The following is a 25,133-nucleotide window of genomic DNA, read 5'->3' on the forward strand; positions in this document are numbered from 1 at the left end:
GTGCTTATTTAAATACAACAAAATATATAAAAGGTAGAGGGGTCAAAGGAAGGTATGTATGTGGGAGGTATCTGAAAGCGCTATTTTATTTCACAGTTTATTTATCAGAATTGAATTTCCAGGTTTTTTTTTTGTTGTTGTTGTTGTTAATCCCTCTGAAGTATTAAATATAGAATGACTTCAAAAATCCTAAGTGTACACCGTAATAAATGCACCCATATAACTAATAACCAGATCAAAAACAGAAAATTGCCAGCATCCCAGCCATTCCCTTCCGTCCCCTAAAAAAAAAGGCAACCACTAGTTGACTTCAATTTCCATGCATTCGCTTTGTGGTTTTGTATTTTATATCAGAAAAATCAATCTATAATTTTTGGAGTCCAGTATCTTTCATCCTGTGTGTGAGATTCAACCATGTTGGTGTGAATAGTAATAGGTCATTCATTCCCCTTCTCATATGTATGACTAGACCACCATTTATTTATCCATTTTATTGTTAAAAACATTGACTTATTTCCAGTGTATGGCTGCTATGAAAATTGTGTATGTCATTTTTGGTCAACATATGTGAATTTTGTTAGGTACTTATATATAAAAAATAATTTCCACAAACAAGAAAATACTGATTGTTCTTAGACCTCTGTTTGGCTGGGAAATTCAAGACACTGTTCATAAACCCACACTTTGTACCTAACCGCCTCTCATCTTTGTTTATCATGAATTTGTTTATGTCAAAATCTCAAACTCTTCCTGGAAACACTTTGAGTTCCTGAATTAAGTTGCACTGTTTTCCAAATTCTTGTACTTTCCTTGAATAGGGGCAAAAAGTAGTTTTTACTTAGTATAAAAATGGTCCTTAAGTGGGATTTCTGACATGTCAAAATCAATAAGTCAACATGTTTAAGGGTAGTTTGAGGAAAATTAAGAGATCAAACAACAAACAGTAACTTTCTTTAAATGCTCTACTCAGATATCAAAACAATATGTCACTCTAAGAATTTTGTGAAACACATATTCTGGATTATAGATCTGCACCATGTAGTTCAGTTAATCGTTAGCTCATTGATGGAGAAAATACTCAAAAGCAACAGAGTAGAAAAGAGAAAATTTAAATATCACAGCTATGAAATTTTTTAAAGTAAAATATTGAAAGTACAGTATATAAGGCAATTTCAGAAGCCTCTCTCGAAGAGAAGATTGAATACAGTTCCAAATTGTAAATTAAATTAAGATAAAACATAGATTGCAGGGAACATTCCAGTAGGATTCTGGGATAGATGCAACCGCTAACACATGGAGAAACGTATCCTTTATTTTTGTAAATGAATTCAAGCTCATTTAACCAGAAAAAAGTTAAGATGTGAAATTGTCAATTTAGAAAATATTCAATGTGTGGTTAGACATTTCCAAATCATCTTAGAAAGTAAATAGGCTAGAAATTAATACAGTTTATGGCTCTTTAAATACAACAGCCAAAAGGATCAATAATCTCTACAATTTAGGAGTCTAGAGATAAGCAAATGTATAGGTATTGCAGGTAAAAGGGCCTTTAAAAGAACCAATACTCCACATTGGCAAAATTAAGAAGGATAACTATTACAAATGTAACGATTCTGCTCCAAGGGACATATTAGCACTCCAAACTTCTCTGTCCTTCCTCTAGTCTCTCTAGAAGAATTGTTTATAATTGTAGATGGACAATAACATAGCTTTATTATTCTTATGAATATCCCTATATATACATAAAATCCCACTACTGTAGAATACCAGATACTTCAGAGAAAAAAAATTTTAATTGTCTAAAAAGCAAAAGAAAAAAAAAAAAGAAAGAAAAATCGACTTTTAAGATTAAAAACGAAAGGAGAAAGGAATTTTATAGTAAAGTAGAGATGACTGGTGAGGTCAGATTGTAAAAGGAAGATAATAAAAGACAAATTTGAGGATATACAGCAAGTCATAAAAGCCTTGAGGGGAAATAAACTTTACCTAAGTTTAATCAAACCACCCAAGAACTAAAAATACCTACGTATCAACCTCTAACCCATATTTTGAGGTCATTATCCGAAGAAAATTTTGTATTCTCAGTAGAACAAGTCCTACCAATATAATAGTTAGGATTTGCTCCCAGATAAAAGGTACTACATCTCTGACACATGATAAGATTATAACTTATCTAGACACCAGAATGCCTACACTATGTATGGCTAAAGAAATTACCAAAGAAATACAGTGATGACAGCATTCCCATGGGCCCCATAGCATAGATTACCTGGATTAACTGGAGTACAATGCCTAAGAGTTTATATTGATTCTTCCTATAATATTTTTCTTTTTTACCAATAGGAATATGTTAGGCTCTGCTCTACATGTGTTAATTCAACAATATGGCACGCATACAAGAACATCTGTCAACAAAAGCCTATCTCCTAGTTCAGCAGCCAATGCTTAGCTTCTTTAGCTCCCAGCAAATATAAGCATTAACTAAATCAGTCAAAATATCTTTAAATCTTATACTCCAAGGTCTTTATATTTATTGTTACCATAGTAGAAAATCCCTATTCCTAATGGAAACTACCAAATATTTTTTATACTAGTTTATTAATGAATTATGAATCATCATTATATTCTCCCCCTACTACCATTGGTGTAACACCCTTACCCAGGGACCCTAGTTCTTGAGCTCTCAACCAGTCTTCATCTGAGGAGGATGGAGGGGATGAATGACTACTGTGTGTCTGAGAGTATGGTACAATGTATCCTCCGAGGTCTCATTGTTTAATCTGAAGTTCAGGACTTTTTCCTGACCCAGAAGAGCTGATCTTCCACATGTAACCACAGGGAGGCATCTGGGCAGAATTGCTACCACCTTTTCTATAAAAGGTCGGGCTGGGGGCTGAAGGACCTCTTGTCATCTGGATGTTCCCCCTCTGGTTATGATACAGGAGGCTCAAAGTTTTTACTCCCCTTTTATGGAAATTTTTGTTGGTCTCCCTCATGTGCAGAAAGACCAAAGTCTTTCTATTGGCCTGAACCTTCCCTTGGTATTTATCAATTGAGATTCTGTGCATTCGTTTTTGTTTGCATTTTAAAAATCTTTGACAAATATATATATATATACACACACACATACCTATGTATGTATGTATATATGTGTGTATATATAATAGCACTGTTGCTGCTACTCTGCAAAGGCAGGAAGGACCACTCTCCAAAATCTGGTTTGAATGTCCGGACTGATGTCACAATTCCCCCTCCCCCCAAGCTAAGAGTCAATGTTTATTATAGGACTGGGCTCTCTGGTGGGGACAGGGCAGGCCTCTCAAGCAGATCAAGAATGGCTTAAGAGACCAAGGAAAGGAGAGACTCAGGATTTTATTTGCAATTAGGGTGTGGTGTTAGGGTGAGGTTTCACTCACAAAGGGGCTTGTGTGGTTTGAATCTTTAACCAGTGTCCAAGAGGGAACACCCTGGGGTTTTCTTAGTTTCCCCATATATGGGGCACATGGTAAAGGGAGGAGGGTGAGGTCTGCAAGCTGCCAGGAGTCCAACATCCAAAAACAGAGTCAGATCACCTATTTTAAGCACATTCTGTGTGTCAGACACGATTAGAGGCACTTAGGGTATGTCAGTAGACAAAACAGAGAACAATGCCTAGTATCATTGAACTTTCATTCTATTTAGGGAAGACAGAACATGCACAGCAGAGATCATACGTGAGTAAAACAAATAGGATGTTAGATTCCAATGAACCTTCTGGAAAAAAAAGAGAGTAGATTAGAGGAAGGAGGATGAGGGGTGCAGGAGGGTGGGGTCAGAGGTAGAACTTAAAATAGGAGGGTCAGGATAGTTGTCACTGAGAAGGGGAAATTGCAACAAATAAAGCAGATGAAATTGTTAGTCCAGCAGAATCTAAGGAAGAACCACGCAGGTGGCAGGAGCAGTCAGTGCAAGGACCCTAAGGAAGCAGGATACCTGCTGGAGTGTCTGAGAAACAGCAAGGAGGCAGGTGTGAAGGAGGGATGTGAGCCAGGGGAGGAGGAGCAAAAGGAGATTAAATCACAGGGGAAAAGGGAGACAGATTATGAAAAACCTTACAGATCATTGTGAGAAATTACCGAGTAAAATGGGGAGCCGTGAGAGAGTTCTGAGCAAAGGAGTAACATAATCTGATTGATTTGTCTTTTAAAAGATTCCTTTAGCTGCTTCATTGAGAATAGCCTGCAGGAGGATAAGGGTGGAAACTGAGAGACCAGCTAGGAGCCTACTAAAATAATCTGGGTGAGACATGATTTTGATTCAGGCCAGAGTAGGAGTAGTTGAATCCTAATATATATTTTGAAGATAGCGTCAACAGGATTTACTGTCAGACTGAATGTGGAACGTGAGAGGTCTTGGGGTCAAGGAGAGCCCAGTGTTTTTGGCTTGGACAGCTACAGGCGAAGCAGGTTTTTATAAAAACACATGAATGAGGCCAAGGTCTGCCTCCCAGTACTCCGTTCATTGCACAATTTGACGGGAGATTAAAATAGCTAATATGTGTAAGGTGGAAACAGATTTTAAAATATAAACAGGTAATGAGTTGAGGCACAACTGGGGCAAAATGGATAGTGGTTCCCTGTGTGGACAACAGAGTGAGACTTCCTGGTCTCAAATCCAGACTCTGCTTCTTTCTTGCAAAACGATTTTCAGAAAATCAGTTACTTTCTTTATCTCTAAGTTTCCTCTTGTGCAGAACGGAAATAAGAGTATATAATTATTATGGATGAAGATGTTGGAACGTAAAGACTTTAGAAGTGGAGTTGGATTTGAGTTCCTGGGAAATTCTGTAGTAACTTATGATACTGTATTCACCTCTTTGACCTCAATTTCTTTATTTGAAAAGAAAGAATTGAACTCACTTCCACAGCACATATATTAAAAAAATTGAAAAGCAAGCAAATAGTACCTAACTTGTGTATGTGTAAGGAAAAAATAATGTATTTGGCATAAAGTAGGTGTCCAGTCATTAGAAGTTAATTATAACTTGCAATTTTTCTTCTTTTGTGTATTTATATTTCCCTCTTTAAAAATGATTTAAGTAAGCCAACAGATTTTTTTCTCCATTTCATTTATATCTGATTTTTGTCAGCAAAGATGACATAGCAGAGAATGGTCTTCAGAAAATACTAAGCAGGCTTGTTCTTGAGATGGTACGAAGATGGTAAAAGAAAAAAAACCCATCTGTTTCAACCACTCTATACCTTGCTTTTGCTTCAAAACAGCAGATTAATGATACTATTGGACCTAGGAAACATTGTGAATTAGATAAAGTTCATGTGTAATGCCCTTCCTGTCACCATACTCTATCATGTCTCTATTTTCTGTCACTTTCCATCCCTAACTGGTTCCCTAACCTCATTATCTCACTCCTACATATTCAGAACTACATAAATAAATATAAACTTACATCTACAGGATCATTTCATAGTGGATCTGTACCACACATCAGCTCATTCTGCATACATTGAGAGTCTATGCAAATTAGATGGTGAACACTTAGCAGTAAGCTGGGTACCGTCTGTGAGGGCTACAGTTAGACTGGTCTACTCAATTTGGCAATGACAATATAAACTAAAATAATGGTTGGGTTCCCTAGTTTCAAAAACTTCTTACTAACACTTAAAAGGCAGTCTTTTAATTCAGGACTTTAATGCATTTGTTGAATTTTCAGTTGCAAATGATGATAATATTCACATTTAATGATATTTTTATGCAAGGCATCTGATATTAAGCATTAGCATATATAAAAAGATTCTTAAAATATGTTTGAGCCTATTCAGAAAGATATAAACGATCACAATAAGGTACTAGGTTATACAACCAATCTTTGGAGTCTCATGTTTCTTAAGTTTTCAATAACACCCTTATAAGAAAAGGCTGGGAGAGAAAAAAAAAAAAAAAAAAAAAAGAAAAGGCTGGATGTTAACCTCTGAACATCTTTGTGATATGGATTCATGCCTTGCACCAGCTCTGTTGATTCTTGTGGAGTCTGCACACATCAGATGGGGAGATGAAATGTTGGAATTATGGTATTCTATGCTTCTCTTTCAAATGCGAAAGTGCCTGTAAAAATACTCAGTAATATACCTGCATATTGTCCTTTGACTATTTTTAAAATTTAGCAACAGGAGGATTTAAATCTCCTTAGATTTAAAAGAAAAAAATTATCTTTATTAAAATGTGTGTTTTACAAATATGGCGGCAAGGGATTTTAGACCATCTCTATATTGGTATGTGAAACAAACATAAAAACAAGAAAAAGTAACTTCCTGGATGAGCGATATTTATAAGAAACTCCTATTTTTCAGAAGGTTTAATTTCTTGTTTGTAGTTCATTCACGTATCCATCGTACATTAATTTATTTATCAAAACTTGGTTGCCCGTATACCATATTTTTGGTACAAGAGAGATGAAGGTGAATATGTAAGGACCCCTTTACTCTCACCACCAAATTTCCTGAAATAATTGGGATTCAAAATGGTTGATCTCTGTCCCATTAGGTGTCACTGTTTCACAGCTTTATGCCTAATCCAAACCCCAAAGTTTCTTTGGTATATATTGTGTAAAAACAAAACAAATAATAAAAGACATGATTCCTGCCCTAAAATTGCTTAAAATATCTTTAATTTGTGGATGAAAGCCTCTGAGAAAAGCCTTACTGAAAAGTAAATTAAGGAGTTACTACAACTGTGTATTATGGGCACCAGGAAAAATGCCTCACCTTATAGAGTTTCTCCCATTTTGATGTAATCATTCATTCATTCAAAAAATATATTAAGTTCAAACTACGGTCTAAAGGATGTGATATATTTGGGAGCACAGAAATATTCAAAAATTGTTTTTTTTTCTTTCTGTATAGCAGGGAATGTAGATAAACCACCAAATAATCATTCTGTAATGTGATAAACATTTTATAAAAGTATGGCCAACAGTTTGTGATTTTAGGAGGAAAAAATTTAATATAGGAGATTCTGAAAGATAAATAGGAAGGCCAGAACTAGGGTGAAATGATTGAGGCATTTTCCTTGAATGCAAAATGTACGGTGATGCCAAATAATTCAGTAATCAAGACAAATAATGCTTTAACAAAATAATTTAAAAAATCAAGTTGGCAAACTATGGTCCATGAGCTGACCAGCTATTTTTGTAAAGTTTTATTGGGCTTTCAACAAGTAAGAATGAAAAGTAAGGTTATTCTAGGAAGAGAAAATAACATGAGAAAACACTAGAAGATTTGGGACTGGCACATGAGATGTTTAAGAATGATAACTAGTCTTGTGAGGTTAAGAAGACTGAATAAAAGTGTTTTTTTGTTTGTTTGTTTGTTTTAATGTGAAATTCTGGATTATAGAGTCATTTCACCCTCTTTTAAAGTTTCCATCCTACTGGAAGCAATGAATTAGATTAACTGACCTTGAAGTGTTTGCGATTTATTTGAAAATATGATGGGCTTTAAATAATATTTGCTGAATTGAATAGTTTTCCTACTATTTTAAGAAAGCTAGAAGGGATGAGGGGACATAGGAAAGGAAGGAAGGTATTGGAAAGGGGCAGAGAAAAGGGGTAGTAAGTGCTTAGAAGGCACAGTTTTCTTACTATACAAACTTGCTGGTTTACCATGCATGAAACAAGTACAACGTGTGTAGAAATCATATATGCACAGAGCACTAAGGGGATATGTAAGAAGACTAAAGATAGGTGGAACATATGGAAGTTTTCTTTTAAGAAATGAAATTCTGTATCTATTTGGGGGAACTTGGTTTTTTAAATTTTTTCCAGCTTTATTGAGGAATGATTGACACAAATTAGACATATTTATGTTGTACAATCTGGAGTTTTAAGAAGTACATGGTGATTTAATACATGTATACCTTGTGAAATGATTACCACAGTCAAGCTAATTAACACATCCATCACCTCAGTAGTTACCATTTTTTTTCCCTGTGGTAAGAACACTTAAGATTTACTCCCTTACCAAATTTCAAGTACCCAATATAGTATTAGTAACTATAATCACCGTGCTGTACTGTAGAGCCCCAGAACTTACAAGAATCATCTTATAACTGACAGTTTGTATGCTTTGACCAATATCTCCCCTTCCCCCAACCCCTAGCCCCTGGCAACCACCATTCTATTCTCTAGTTCTATGAAGTCATGCACAAAAAAACAAATAGTGTATGATCTCACTTATATGTAGAATCCAAAAAAGTCTGTATCTATTTTGAAGGGAAAAAATACCTATGACGGTATAGGTTGATTGGAAGCATGTGCTATGGGAGTGGTGGAGAATGTTGGGAAGAATAAGTAATTTGAAGCATATGTACAACATGAAGAAAAACAGACACAGTAATGCTCAAAGGAATAAAGATTACCTAAAGTAGTGTACCTGGTTCTGTACCATATGAAGACGAAGAACACAATGAGAGTTTTTAATTTTATATAAATGATATCAAATATATGTATATTCGAACTGCTTATGCATCTAGATATAATGGCACCTGTACTCGATTTTTAGATCATTATTGGTTCTTCCATAAAGCTCACCAGTAAACTTCAAGATCAACAATGAATTATCTTACAATGTGGAAAATTTCTGGACTCAGGAAGCAATCCTTAAGAAAGTAAGGGCACCACAACCTAAAATCTGGCCATGTCACCACTTAATGACTTCATACTAAAGAACTCTTAAGAGGGTGTAAATTTCCCATCTCACAACCTGGCCCAGACACAATGTTGAAATTAGAGTAGGTCATGCATCTCAACTCACCTATCGTGTGGCCTTCATGAAGTTTGCCTATGTCTAATCTGTTTTTCTTTAAAATCAGAATAATACTTACCACAAACTTCAAAGCAATGTCAAAGACACTAAGGAATACTATAGTTATCACCAAGCTCCATGATATGTTTCTGCACTCCCAGGAGTTTACAATAAGAAAAATAAGTTGTTATCTAGTATAGCATCAAAAACATAAACTACAGTCATAGCAGTATAGTTTTTCCTTTTTCCAGGTTCCTCATTATTTTTAGTCATAGCCTTAACTGAGAAACCACTAAATATGAACCACCAAAATGAGAGAGGCAAAACAGTAAAGTAAAAGATGGCTAGAGCAATAAGTAGATTTTAATTCTTTTTAAAATAGCATCCATCTCTCCAGTGTCTGTGGTGGATGGCTTAAGAGAAGACCTCACAAAATCCAACAATATAAAAATGTGACATTCAGTACACAAGCACATTGCCTTGGCAGGGCCTTCCTCAGTGAGAGCAGAGAATATTGCTCAGAAATTTGGCCACGGGTCACTTGGACAGAGTGGTCACTGTGATGGTGACTTGCTGCATTAGTTGTTTGTTTGTTTTCCCTTTCATTTATACGGAAGCTATCTGCTCTGGCTCTTGGTTTTTAGAGTCAAAGTATCCATATACCCACTTGTTTTCGCCATGTTTATTACAATATTCCTTTAGCAGTTTATATTTTCCATATTCAATTACATTTATTACCTTATGCCATGACAGCCTTATGATATAAAGGAGCTATCCACTACATTGACTGCGAACAAACACGTCCAAATTGAGAGAAACATAAATAAATGTTGTATATCATTAGCAGGAAGTGAAAAACTTTCAGGTTCTAAACACAGTTCTGGCCAAATCATATTCAGCCAACAGTTATTTACTTCTCTCTCGACTGCTGCTCACCCCTTCTCTCACTGTCTCTGGGCTTCATCTATCTCCCCCTTTCTCCTTCTTTAATGATGTTCCTCTCTTAAGACTTACAAATAGAACCACTATTTACTTCTTTATTTTAGTTTATTCCTTCTTCAGCCAACTTCTCAAAAATGCCTGTGCTAGTCTTTCTTACCCAGCCTTTTTGCTTCTTCTTTCAAACTCTTCCCTCTGTTTTGACCAAATCAAACTGATTGAGTCTATTCTTAGGCAAAGTTTCTTACTTTAGGAATCTCTTCCCGACCTACTGTGTTCCCTTATGAATTCTGTATCCAGGTATTAATAGAATTCCTGTCACTTTCTTGGGTTTATCACGCAGTCTAGTGTCAACCTGAGTATCTGTCGGAGAATGTGAAAAGCTGTGAGCCTGCTGAGACCTGCATTTAAAATGTTATGTAATGCAGATGACATTATGGGTGCAGGTGCACCTGAGTCAGGCTCTAATGTGGACAAAATGTCCACTTCAGGAGAAGTACCAGGGACTAGAATAGAAAGTCTTCAGAGTTAAGAGTATTTATTCTTGAAGAACTATTCATTCATTCATTCATTTACTCATTCATTTTTAACTTATTTATTTTGGTTATTGTTGCTCTAGGTCTTCTAATCTTTTTCTTTTATCTACAAGAGTCTTAGAGTTAATGCTTTGTAAAGTATTTCTCCCAAGCTGGAGGAAAATCATTTAGTAAGGCTCTCTGTCCAAAGGATGAACAAAATTAAATTTATGCCACCCTTTTATGCATGGGAGGTTGAAGTGAATGATATAAAAGAAACAGTCTGCTGAAATCTGGGCTCAGAGAATCTGATACCAATTAAGGTAATAACTTATTTACCTGGGTGTTATTTTCATGTAACCTCAAGTATTCTGAATCAAAACAAGGGCCTGGAAGAAAGCAAATACAAGTAAACAAATAAACAACTGCAGTCACACAAAAGGGATGCCACAAAAGCTATCCAGGTAAACTGAAACTTAAAGGGATTTTTCGAAGATTCTTAAAAGATATTTTTATTTTATAAAATATATAGTTACCACAAAGCTGGATTATGTTACACATTAAAAACATAATTTAGAAGTGTGGGAAAGATCTGGCTTCTGGAGAAAGTCCTCTGTCCTCACATCAGCTCTGACAAAGACAAAGAAAAGATAACTTACAGAACACAGTTCCAAGAATTAAAAATAGAGTCCTTGCCTCTTTTCAGTTGAGATAAATGACCAAAATATCATCATAAGTTTTCAGAATATCATTGTATTCAAGTTTATCTATTAGTTTTTGTTGCATTAAAAAAACACCCCAAAATATAGTCGTTTAAAACAACCACCTAATCACTTATTGAGCTTGAAGTTCTACTGGGCGGTTCTTCTGGTCTGGCCAAACTTTCCTGAAATTGACTGGGTTAGCTTGTGCAACTGTAGGTACCTGGTGAGTCTCAGGCTTCACTCACAGGCATGGTAGATGGCTGGCCATCACCTGGGGCAACAAGGGTGATTGGGCCACATGTCTTACATTGTGTGCTCAGCTAACATGGACTTATTCACATGGTGGCATTTTTTCTGAGAGCAGCAAGGAAAGGAAGCTGCAAAGCCTCTTATGGTTTGAGTTTAGAACAAGCACAATCTCACTATTGCCAGTTTCTGTTTTTTAAAACAAATCTTAAGGCTCCCCTAGATTCAAGGGGTGAGGAAGCAGATTCTGCCTCTTTTTGGAAGAGCTATAAAGTGCTGTGAAAGCCATTGCTTTGCAACCTACCACCCAGAGAAGAGTAAAATCATAGATGCTTGAAATGGTATCCTAGAATCAAAATGAAAAGGGAAAAAAATGTCTTGTTTATTAGGCTATTTACAAAATTTTAAAAGATTTATAATAGCAGATAATTTTGAAGCTTAAAGGATAGCTTAGTTATTATTATGGCTCTTATGAAGCTGATGTGTATAACAATTCTTAATAAGTGATACAGTATTCACTGACAATAAGCTAGTATTATTATCATCTAAAAAACTCCAGTAAAGTGGCACAATTCCTTCCATGGCAATACTAAATAAGTGAGGTAAATATTTTGTGCATGTCCAGCATATGTGATATTCTGTGCTTGATGTCAAGTCTAAAATGGTTAATATACCATTCCAAGTCTCCATCCTCATGGAGCATAGAGTCTAGTGGGTGAGACAGATGATAAATTCAAGAAAGAAACACATATCTACATCACTGAAGACTGGTATGATGAAAACAATGTGGTTTTGGTGTAGAAAATGAAAGGAAGGGGATGATACCTGCTTTATATGTAGTATTCCAGATGCCATCTCTGAGGAAATCACATGGTAGCCAAGGCTTGGATAGGATTAAGAATATTATAATTAATCCCACTTTAAAATACTATGTTCATTTGAATATTAGAGTTATAGATGTTTATAGAAATGATCTAATCAACACTTTTATAGATGAAAAACATTTGGTACCTAGACAGGAGAAATAATTTGCTCAATTAAATTTACATTTATGTGCTCAAATAATTTCCTCAGTAGTTGGGAATGACTTGGGACCTGGCCTAGTTCAGTATGTGCCTTTACACCACTGTGCCCTCTTTCCCTTTGTTCTCAAACACAATTCTGCAAAAGCCTTTGTCACCCACTTGTGAGTTCAATACATCCAGCCACAACAGTAAAGAACATTGATTTCAGGGACTTTGTAGTGTTTCTCTTGGGGCAAGAGCAGGCTGATAAAGGAGCTGCAGGAAAGCATAGTAGTTAAACGACTTCAGCCTAGGAGACATTTTGACCTGGTTAAATCCAGCTCTGCAGCTTAGTCCTACATGTTCTCAAGCCTCTTTGTGCTTTGGTTTAATAATCTGTGAAACAGGGATAAAAACATCCATACTTAATTCATAGGACTGGCGTGAGGATTAAATGAGATAAAAACTGCAAAGCATTTAGAACAGCGCATAATACTTAGTACACCTGTAAATGTCATTGATTACTAGTCTAAAGTTTATTCATGAAGCCTAAGGTTGGACCCCAGCCACGTTTTCTGGGAGAAAAGAAATGAAAGAACTAATGGAGGGATTAGAATTGAGAAAGTTCTGACATCACTAATAACAGCATGGAAGCAAATTGCCAAACGTTTTCTCCTTGATTTTCAGGGAGAGTGTATAATTAAAAATAAATAATAATAATAATACCACCAAATATATTTTTGTTTCATAAGTTTCTAGTAGAAATTTCAGGAGTTGGAGGCATGACTAGTGCTAGTGAAGATGTTTCCCTTGTTTTCCTTTCTCCAGTGTCCACCCTGTTTACTCCTCTGAACCCTGCAGGACATTCAGTGTAGGGAGAATAATTACATAGAAAACTACCAAGGAACCATTGTTACCAAGCTCTGTAAGAACTGAGTGATTGACGCCTGTCATTAGTTCACACCCTGATCCCCGCGAGGACGTTTCGGCAGCCATATGGAATGTGGGTGGAGTTCAATGTATCCTTTCCCCACACACACACTCAAAGCTGCAAATGCCCTTTGTGTATGTGAATGTTTGGGAGTTGTCATAAGTACACACTCAGATGCTGCAGTATTTTAGATTTATGTTAATATGTCACAGGGTTAACGTAAGAAGTCAGCAAGTGTCATTCATTCCTGACTTTGGTAACAACTTCTATCACCCCAACCACACGTCTTGTCACTTTCCATGCTGTTCTGGAAATGACTTATGTTGCCACCTGATCTTAACATTACAACTTATCATCAGATTCCTCTTCAAGAGTCCCCAACATTCCTTCATTTCTGAGTTGTGCAGTCCACGTCTGGTTAATCATAACATATATCTTGAAGAGCCTCCAGTCAATTTTGATTACCATCTGCTGCACCTTTGAAAGTCATTCCTGTAATGGAGTGGCCAGACTCCACTGACATGTGTTATACCCAAACCTTCATGTCAAAGTGGAGAAGCTAGTTTGGATAAACTTAATTGAGAGGCATTCTTTTAAAGGGAAATTACCCTTGGCTACATACATACATTATTTTAATTAGTTTCTCTCTTTGTTGTTTTTATTAGTTTTTATTCCTTCTGAAAACTCTTAAGTCAATCATGTTTGTTTGTTTTTTTTTTCTAACTAAAATTTCTAGAGAGAAAGAAGATCTACAGAGACAGAATACATGGTGCTCTGTTACCCCTGGGAAGCTGCTGAAACATTATGGCAATATAGCTTGAAAGGGAGGGAATCTGGATGTTTGAAGAAAATATTGAGACTTTCTGGATTTACCTATATCTTCCTAAAAACAAAAAGAAGCCCAGAGTCATTTAATTAGTAGTTAGTTCATATTGCACTGGGTCAGGTGGAGGAGATCCATTTTCCATCGAAATTATTCTCATCTTAAACACTTCTCACAGCTTGAAGGGTTAGTATATCTATGGTAAGATAATGAATTGTTATCACAGTTATTTATGCAGTTTGTCCCAGTCTCTATCATCTTGGTCATTACCATCCTCATCAGCATCAGCCTGGGGTAAACATAAAGCAGGCAAACCTTAGCTCTTGTGATCATTGTCTTAGTCTGTTTGGTCTACTCTTACAAAATACCACAGACCGGGTAGCTTATAAACAACAGAAGTCTATTTCTCACAGATGTGGAGGCTGAAAGTCCAAGATCAAGGTGCTGCTTGGTCAGGGGAGGGTCCTCTTCAGGGTCACACTCTTCTCTTGTACCTCACTTGGCAGAAGGGGCGAGGGAGCTCTGTGAGGTCTCTTCCATCAGACCACTAATCCCATTCATGAGGGCTCCATCCTCATGACCTAAGACCTCCCCCAAACCTCACTTCCTAATAACATCACACGGGGCAGTAGGATATCAACGTATGACTTTTGGGGGACATACACATTCAGCCATAGCAATCATCCTCTAAGTTTTATTTAGATACTGCTATTTATGGAGCATTGTTATAAGTCCAGGGGATCATATAGAAGTGTATACAATAATCTCTGTCCTTAATGAATTTCTAATTCTAGTTTAAAGGAAGGAATCAGATCAAACAAATCAATACCAACAACAACCAAAGCTGCCTAATGAATATTCAAACAGAAAACATCTTTATGGAACAGGGAACCTTCTCTAGCAACTCATTGTAATGGACTTTGAAGATTTTTCTTCTTGGGTCTTTCATTCTCTTCATAATTCATATATACTGATTTAATATCTATTATATGCCAGACTGTGCACAGTTCCAGACCTTCCCACCTCTGACCGACACTTCCTTGGGTATGGAGTCACTCAGAGCCTTGGGCAGGCTGAATTCATCTAATGAAGTGAAAATTAACATAATTCACACTCTGTAATGAAGAGGCCACTCCAGGTGATATTTATACAATGAGTGGGGAGGAGAAGTGGCCAATAGGGGCTGTCAAGGACTCTCATTTTCCATGAATTCCAAAGCTCCAAGAACAGTTTACCGCAAATAATAACTTCCTCCTTAATTTCAGCAGATACTCCCATCCTGTAAGCCTAGAATTTAGTGAGGGCAGGGATAGAATGCAATTTTTACAAACCTCTTCTCTTGACAGGATTTCCAATTTCCTTTCCTGATGTCTCTTCAAGTCTTAAAAGCAGGAGTTGTGTGTTCAAGGGATAAACTGACAATTTAGAACTTCCGTTGTTACTGAAAAACAATAATGTTGATTTGCTGGCTCAACTCTTACTTGAAGTGGAGAAACAGATAGTTGGCCTGTGCCCAAACCCTGCGGCCTTGTGCCTGCTGATAATATTGTGTCACAAACTTTCCAGTTGTTCTTCTCTACCAGGATGGAAAGTGGAGGTCCAATTCACCGAAAAAGTGTCGGTTAATTCAGTTGAAAGTAAGAGGAAAATTTAGCTTAATTTAGTTGATAGTAAAAGGAAAGGTTCAATCAATGGAAAAGGATAGAAAGCCCAGAGATAAACCCACGCACGTATGGTCACCTTATCTTCAATAAAGGAGGCGAGAATATACAATGGAGAAAGGCAGCCTCTTCATTAAGTGGTGCTGGGAAAACTGGACAGCTACATGTAGAAGAATGAAATTAGAGCACTCCCTAACACCACACACAAAAATAAACTCAAAATGGATTAAAGACCTAAATGTAAGGCCGGACACTATAAAACTCTTAGAGGAAAACATAGGAAGAAGACTCTTTGACATAAATCACAGCAAGATCTTTTTTGACTCACCTCCTAGAGTAATGGAAATAAAAACAAAAATAAACAAATGGGACCTAATGAAACTTAAAAGCTTTTGCACAGCAAAGGAAACCATAAACAAGACGAAAAGACAACCCTCAGAATGGGAGAAAATATTTGCAAACGAATCAACGGACAAAGGATTAATCTCCAAAATATATAAACAGCTCATGCAGCTCAATATTAAAAAAACAAACAACCCAATCAAAAACTGGGCAGAAGACCTAAATAGACTTTTCTCCAGAGAAGACATACAGACGGCAATGAAGCACATGAAAAGATGCTCAACATCACTAATTATTAGAGAAATGCAAATCAAAGCTACAATGAGGTATCACCTCACACCAGTCAGAATGGCTATCATCAAAAAATCTACAAACAATAAGTGCTGGAGAGGGTGTGGAGAAAAGGGAACCCTCTTGCACTGCTGGTGGGAATGTAAATTGACACAGCCACTATGGAGAACAGTATGGAGGTTCCTTAAAAAACTAAAAATAGAACTACCATATGACCCAGCAATCCCACTACTGGGCATATACCGTGAGAAAACCATAATTCAAAAAGAGTCATGTACCACAATGTTCATTGCAGCTCTATTTACAATAGCCAGGACATGGAAGCAACCTAAGTGTCCATCGACAGAGGAATGGATAAAGAAGATGTTGTACATATATACAATGGAATATTACTCAGCCATAAAAAGATATGAAATTGAACTATTTGTAATGAGGTGGATGGACCTAGAGTCTGTCATACAGTGTGAAGTAAGTCAGAAAGAAAAACAAATACCGTATGCTAACACATATATATAGAATCTAAACAAACAAACAAAAATGGTTCCGATGAACCTAGGGGCAGGACAGGAATAATGAAGCAGATGTAGAGAATGGACTTGAGGACACGGGGAGGGGGAAGGGTAAGCTGGGATGAAGTGAGAGAGTGGCATGGACATATATACACTACCAAACATCAAATAGATAGCTAGTGGGAAGCAGCTGCACAGCACAAGGAGATCAGCTGGTGCTTTGTGACCACCTAGAGGGGTGGGATAGGGAGGGTGGAAGGGAGACGCAAGAGGGAGTGTATATGGGGATATATGTATATGTATAGCTGATTTACTTTGTTATACAGCAGAAACTAACACAGCATTGTAAAGCAATTATACTCCAATAAAGATGTTAAAAAAAAAAAAGGAAAGATTCAATAATGGTGTCCTATATTTTAAATATTTTAAATTCTCCTGTCTTTTGGGGAAGGGAATAACTCAAGAGCTAGGATTTTCACTACGTATTTAAATGTGTATGTAGCTATGAGCAAAATATTGGAACAAAATTTATGTTATCACTATTCATGGTTAAAGGGATCACCGCCGGTAGCATTCTAATGAAGCCAAATCAAATCTTTTTTGGAATAAGGAGGGTTGCATGTTAAAAATAAGTAAATATCTAACTGTTGGTTAAGTATACATTAAAAGAGCAAAGAGGAAGCAGGGCTTTTACAGAAATGTGATGCTTTGCCAAAGTTTGTCTAACCACGGACCACAAATCTCTAGGTCCATTTAAAATAAGCTCTGGAAATGGAGGCTTGGTTTCAAAAAGTGTTTTGTTTTGAATTTATTATAATTAATCTCATTTTGTCATTCGTATGACACATTTTCCCAAAGGATATCAAGACAATAAAAGCTAGGAGTGACGGTAAAATAGCATGATAATTGGTGTTAAATGGATCATTTGTTAAAGTGTTCTACTATACTAGTTCATCTTTCTTCAGCTTCATTCTCTTTTTTCCTCCTCCCAAATGATGCCAATTATCTAAAATCCTGAATAATAACTTATTAACCTTCACTTGTCACCTTATTAACTCAGTTCTTCCATTCCCTTTGCAAACCGTGCATCGCACAGTTATCTCACATTCAGCAATACTTTTAATTATAAAATAATTATAGACTGTGAAAGTATCTATCAGTGCCCATTACTGAAGTAAAATCTGAATCCAATTTTGTCTTCTGCAGATCCTTTAAATGTAACTTTGTTTTCTGTCCTCTTTTTGGCCTCTAGGGGGAGTAGACATCTTTCTCCTCTGCTTTGCACTAATAATGGATTATTTTATGGAAGCAGGTGGTTTTTCTATGAGTTTTGGTACACAGGTCAGGGTCTTACTTTGCATAGAACCCTCTTGGCCTTATTTCTGCTATTTCCCCTACAGTTTGGCTTTGTCTATATAAAACAGTATTCTGTGTTCCTAAAATATCTTCTTTTCAAAGTCTGCTATTAAATAAAGTGTTTAATTCTCCTTACAGACCTATTGTAGGTCTGTGCCTCAAGTAGACATATTAAAATAATGACTCGTTTTGAAAATAAATGGTTTTCTGTTTAGTACATTGTATAGTAACTGAAAAGTGGGAGAGGAATAAAACTCATTGACAAAAGAAAATGTGAATATAGTAGTTATTCTCCCCTGTCTGCAGCCAACCTATGGGAACATAATCTCATTGATCTCCTGGAAGAAAAGCCCGCCTAGCCTACATAAAGTGGACTCTTTGGCATTTCAACATTTAAAGTCTATATAGAGAAGAGATGTCTTTCTTGAGCTTCTGGGTGGTCTGCTGATGTCCAGGTCACATGTCCATTTATGTACGCAGTGCCGTGCACTTCAAAATTACCTAGCAGTCCTGATTCCAGGTATTCAGCCCCAATGTCTCCAAAGGTTCACTTATACTTCACAAACAGGTGTTTTGGTTTGGAGTTGGAAGATAATATAGTCACAATGTAAGTGACTCCAAACTCACAATCTTTAAAGAATGAGATTCCTAGGCAGAAATATGCCATACCTCACTGTCTTGGAAAATCACAAGCAAATGGAAAATCACAAGCAAATGGAAAATCACAAGCATCTCCACCTTCACTTTGGCGACTGTTTTTTGGATACCCGTGGACACACCTTAAAAGAGGCTGGAACTCTGTTAAAGCCCCGCTGTAGCTTTGGCTGCCAATCTAGGTCTAGTCAAGACACCAGGGCATGTAGTGAGCATGTTAGCATTGGCTGTGTGTTGATACCACCCTCTGGTGGATGTCCGAGGAAGATTCCAGTTGGGAGGAATTCTCATTATGCAGATGAGGAAATACACATTATGAGAGGACATAATGGAGTTGAGATTTTAATCCAGATTTATGGGGTTCTAAAATAAAGCCTATTACTCCTATACCTTAATGCACCTGTATTAGTTTCCTAGGGCTGCTTGACAAAGTACTAAAAACTGTGTATCTTAAAACAATGACACCAAAAATATTGTCTTACAATTCTGGAAGCTAAAATCTGGAATCAAGGTATTGGCTGGGTCATTCTTTCTCTGAAAACCTAGAGGGGAGAATCCTTCCTTGCCTCTTCTAGCTTTTGGTTTTTATCAGCAATCCTTACACTTCCTTGGTTTACAGATGCATCACTCAAATCTGTGTCTTTCCCTTGTGTCTCTTCTTACAAGGACGCCAGTCATGTTGGATTAAGGGTTCACTTTACTCCAAGATGACCTCAACTTAATTAACTCTATCTGCAATGACGCTATGCCCAAGTAAGTCACAATTGTGAGGTACTAGGGGTTAGGACTTCAACAATATCTTTTTTGAGGACACAATGAAACCTGTAACGCCTCCCACATACTAATGCAATATCTTCAAAACTAATCTGAGTCTGCCAAAAGCTCTTCTTGCCTCCAGGGGAGTTTGAGTTTGAGAGAGAGAAAGAAAGAGATTAAAAGATATATTTCACTCAACTTCGTCTAGTTTATGACTATATCTGGAGGATTTGTAATATTTTGTAAGTACTAAACACATGCCTGCCTGATGCTAAACAAAATGTTTCTTTGCTTGATTTTTAAGCGCTCTATCATATTATTCCTGGGTTGTTTCTAAAGTATCATGCTGTCCAAGTAGTAAGTGGTCAGGCTTCTCCAGAGAACCAATAGGAGGTTTTATATATACATGTTATTGTTATTTATTCCTATATATAAATTGATTATAAGGAAGTGGCTTACATGATTATGGAGGCTGAAAAGTACCCCAATCTGCTGGCAGTAAGTTGGAGATCCAGGAAGGCTGATGGCATAATTCCTGTCCAAGGTCAAAGGCCTGAGCACCAGGAAAGCCAATGGTAGAAGCTCTAGTCCAAGCGCAGATGACCTATGTCCCAGCTCAGAAACTCTCAGGCAGAAAGAGAACAAATTCTCCCTTCCTCCTTTTTGTTTTATTCAAGCCCTCAACAGATTAGATGAGACCCACTCATACTTGGGTGGGGGGGGGGTTGCAATCTACTTTACCCAATCTACTGATTCAAATATTAATCTCATCCAGAAACACCCTGACAGACACACTGAGGAATAATGTTTAACCAAATATCTGGGCACCTCGTGGCCTAATCAAATTGACACATAAAATTAACGATCATAGGTACTGTTCTTGAATTTTTGAGAGAATCTTCCCTAAATATTTATCTGTTACTTAGGAGGCATACTTCCTCTTCCTTTTTTGGATCCTATACCTGATCTCCTAGGCCAACTATAGGAAGTGATCAGTGTTAGAGGAGGTGAAGGCAAAACCCTGTGTTATCAACACAGGAAGCAATTCTGGTGGTGAAGCAGCACGTTCTCCCCTAAATCATCAATACTGCCCCCACCCATATTCTTTTTTCTCTCTCACTGTCCTCTAAGTCTTCAAACTTGACTGATAATTTTATTTCAGAAGTAAATGAGAATTACAGACAACATATCATAATTTAGAAAAGCAGAAAGCTAAGAATTCAGACAGACTCATATTAGAATCCCAGATTTGTTTCTCATTACCTTGGAGCTCTGGCAGCATGGCTTGACCTCTATGAGCTCTAACTCTCACTCATAATATCAGGAAATTAATACATTCCTACAGGGTTATTTTGAGGAATAACTGAGATAATAAAGTGATATGCTGAAAATATGCTCAGCGTCACACAGCTAGTGTGCAGTAGAGCTGAAATTTGAAATCAGGGTTTATCTAACTACTTAGCCCCTGGTCTAAACAGGGGTCAACAAACTACAGACTGTAAGTCAAATCCAGCCCGCTGTGTGCTTTTAGAAATAAAGTTTTATTGGAACAGAGCTACGCCCATATTGTAAAATGTATTACTTATGCTTTTGCAGGCAGAGTTGAAGAGTTATGATACAGACAAAAACTTAAAATATTTACTATTTGTTTCATTGCATAACAAGTTTGCCAACTTCTGGTCCGAGACGTCGCATTATACCGTTGGAGGTATTTATGATAATGTTTGAATTTAAAAGATAGGAAAAATAATATAATAATGTTGTATCAATGTGGGTTGATCAGTTGTAACAAATGTACCATTCTGGTGTGGGATATTGATAGTGGGGAGGTTGTGCCTGGGTGGGGACACAGGGCATATGAGAATTCCCTGTACTTTCTGCTCAAATTTGTTATGAACCTAAAACTGCTGTTAAAAATAAATTTTATTAATTAGTCAATTAACTAATATTATTTATTCATATTATTGTATTATTTATATTATTTGTATTATTAGTTTATAAACATATATATATACATATAACAAAGAAAAATTGAAGCTAAAAAGCATATTAAGAAGTCTCCTTATTTCAGCAAATGAGGTAGTACCTGGTCCATTCTCTGTCTATGGAGTAACTAGAAATCGTATTTGGCAACAATTCAGGTAAATAGTACTTCTAGCCACATTCTATTTTTCTAAGAGATTGCTATTCTAATAATTGTTTTAATATGGCCCTACTGATACGAATATACCATATTTGTGTGTTATAACATGCTATCTAATAACAATACAACTAATAATAGTTATGTCATTATTAACAAGTTGTCACTCTTAGTTTGACAAAGATCGTTTTGTCAGGGACAGATGGACACTATATTCTGCTAACCAATTGCTCTTTTCTAACCATGTCTAAGAAATGGAGCATCCTGCGGATGATTGTGTATTTCTAGTACAGCCAGAGATGATTTAACTGCCTTCTAGTAATCAGAGCATTGTGTCTCACCAAAAATATTTTAAAAAATCAACCACTGTGCATTTTAAACAGGATGCTCCTTTTAAAAAAAAGAATATCTTTTATACTGCTCACATAAATACTTCCCAATAGATTATCAGAATTAGGAAATGCAGGCTATCCCTATATTGCCGATTTGACAAAACCACATGTTTAAAAAAAAAACAAAACTCCAAAACAACTTCTTGTTGAGTTCCTGAAATAGATACTGTTTAACCTGTCAGATTGATTTTTTTAAATCAAAGTTAAAAAAAAAAATTCAGAACTTAAAGTTAAGAAATTAGTTAATGGATAGCTCCAAATTTGCAACTGATTTTCATATAAGTTAAAAATCTGCAAGATTTAATTGATTTTCCACATTGTATACTGAGGAATACTGTTTTGTACCTTCTGAATAATTCACAAGTCTGAATCCTACGGAGCATACACACACACAAATCTAGATGCATAAGTATATATTATTGTGTATCATATATATATGTAAATATATATGTATACATATATATGGCTAATTATTCTGGTAGCAAAGGTCAAAAGGACAAGGGGATCACATAAATTAATAATAGGTTAGAGGATTCAGATGGAATGTGGACCTAAATGACTGTGTTACATTACCTTGCTGAAATCATATTGCTAAAATTTTGCAGTGCTAGGCAGTAAACTAGAAAAAAAAAAAAGAAATTGAGAAAGTGTTAATTTTTAAGCAAGTTTGACAAAGATTGAGTTTCATATGACAAATATTGTCAGCAAGACAGGATTCTGTCAGTGGAAGAAGTTTAAACATTAACAATTTCTGTCAGGCTGTTGACACAATCATGGCAGACATTTCCCAAGATGCCGAGATGACTGCTGGCATTTGTCAACAATCCTGTCATAGTGACAGCAATAAGACCATGTCTGGAAATGTGACAGTTTTGGCTTTGTGCTCCCCTGAGCAATAGCCCAAGTGTTCAGAGAAAGTGTGGGAAAACCCACATTTCTGCATTGTCATTCGAACACAGAAAACACAGGAGGAAAATGAGCTGTCACTCCAATTCCCATGATGCCTTGCTGCTTAGCATAACTCTACAGCGCGGCCCTAGGTCCACTGGTCCATACTCTGACAGATAATTAAGAAAGCAGCAGCTTTTTCTAGACGGCTCTTCCTCATGATTTGCATTTTAGCCAGAGGCGACCAGTTATAAAAAAAACATGATGGAAAGATGGTAAGAAGCCAATTAGATGGATGGATGGCTGACTGACAGCTCTCTGGTATTACGACTCCAGATTTCAGACTACATAGCCTGGCAGTTTTCTACAAAAACCAACTTTTTTGCAGGTTAGTAAAGCTGTTAAATGTGGGGCTATATATAGCGCTATATAATTTTTGCAAAGTTGTACATTTTCCTTAAATAAGCATGTATTCTTTTCAATCAGGTTTGCATTAAACAAGTTTTCACAATTTAATCACAACTTGTGTCACTAAATTTAGCAGTATTAAAATTCCAGACAACTTGTAGGCACATTAGCTGTGCCAGTAGAGAAGTGATTAAAAAGCTGAGAACCACGTTGCGCCAGCAGAGATAAAGTGAACTAATAATTAGAATGTCTGTGCAAATGTGCCTTTGGAACTTTGAAATGTACATTGTTTGGTTCTAAGCAACTAGAAGCATAAACCCTAAACTTCCTTTCCATCTTTACATTCTACACACATATATTTGCTTATTATCCCTGTACAAGGTCTAATATATGCTTGCACGTCTGCTACTTCGACTAATTTTGATGTAAAAAAAAATAAACTGTTAGACTCAAGCTTCCAGTTTGGTCGTGATATTCTATAGCTTCTAGCCAACAGGAGTTAACTCTCCATAATATTGTCCAATTTGGAACCTTACCCAATGTTTCCTGTGTACTGCCTGCTGTGTATGTGTATGTTGTCTATATACATACACAGACACACACACTCACACACAAAGACACTCTTTTTGAGAAGCCAACCATTTGTTATTAGAGCGACATATCTCCATCTGTAGTTTGAAACGAGAGAATTTTCTTTCAAATTATAATGATACCTCTGACTTGTTTTGGATTTTGAAATACTAAGGGAAGGCAATTATTTCAATATAAATTGAGGTTTTAGTAAGGAACATTAACCCAAGTCAAAATTGTAAAGTGTATTTTATTTCTGCGGGTAATGGATCTTCAAGCTGAGAATGAATGTTAAACCAATAGTGGGTCTGAATGCTTTCAGTAGCTTAAAATAAAACAATGTAGATTTCAAAGGTCCATGTTTATCAGTGAATGTACATTTGATGTCAAAATCCACAATACACATAAAGCATGACTGAGAATGTCTCACCATATGTATTAAATACCCTCCCTTTTTATTTTCTTTTTCAACCATATTGGTATTTGTCTTTTTTGCTTTTGCTTTATATCATGTTGTTGGAATAAAATAACCTTATTATACCTATAATCGTTCTAAAAAATATTCTACCTGTACATACTTGGAGAGTTTAAACAGAAGTTCAGGGGACTAATGACAGTTCCATAAACTGCCTCCCAAATGAGAGAGGAATAAATGCGTGTTGGTTTTTCATTAGAAACATTTTTTTCCTACTGACATAGTACAATACCATTAGAAATAAAAATCTTCTGGAGAGTTTTTATAATTTTTTAAGAACTATGTTTCATTTCAGTAATTGAAGTCCTTATATAAGAAAAATATACTTTCATTATTCAACATTTTAGTTTCCTCTGAATTTGCCATTTTAAAGAGAGAAGTTCTGTGCCCCGATAAAGTAATTCTTGAAATAAGAAAAGTGAAAGGCTTTGAAGCATCTACTTATGTGGATGGATATTCCTGCGCAAAGTCCGGTTGGGTCTTTTTTTTGCACGTCCTCAGCTTGCACCAGCCACTCATACTTCGTGTTAAAATTTCTCTCACTTTTGTCTTCTCTTACTTATGGCACAATGTCAGCGCATTATATTTTCTCAAGCTCTGGGGGAAGTTATACATCTTTTCAAAAATAATTAGAATTGAAATGTGAGTAACAGTATATAATGGACAGATTTTTGAAATAACAACTACACATATTATGTAAAAGTTTTTTTCCCTAAACTACATATTAAGAG

The sequence above is a fragment of the Balaenoptera acutorostrata genome, chromosome 10 (assembly GCF_949987535.1).
Source record: "Balaenoptera acutorostrata chromosome 10, mBalAcu1.1, whole genome shotgun sequence".
Taxonomy (NCBI): domain Eukaryota; kingdom Metazoa; phylum Chordata; class Mammalia; order Artiodactyla; family Balaenopteridae; genus Balaenoptera; species Balaenoptera acutorostrata.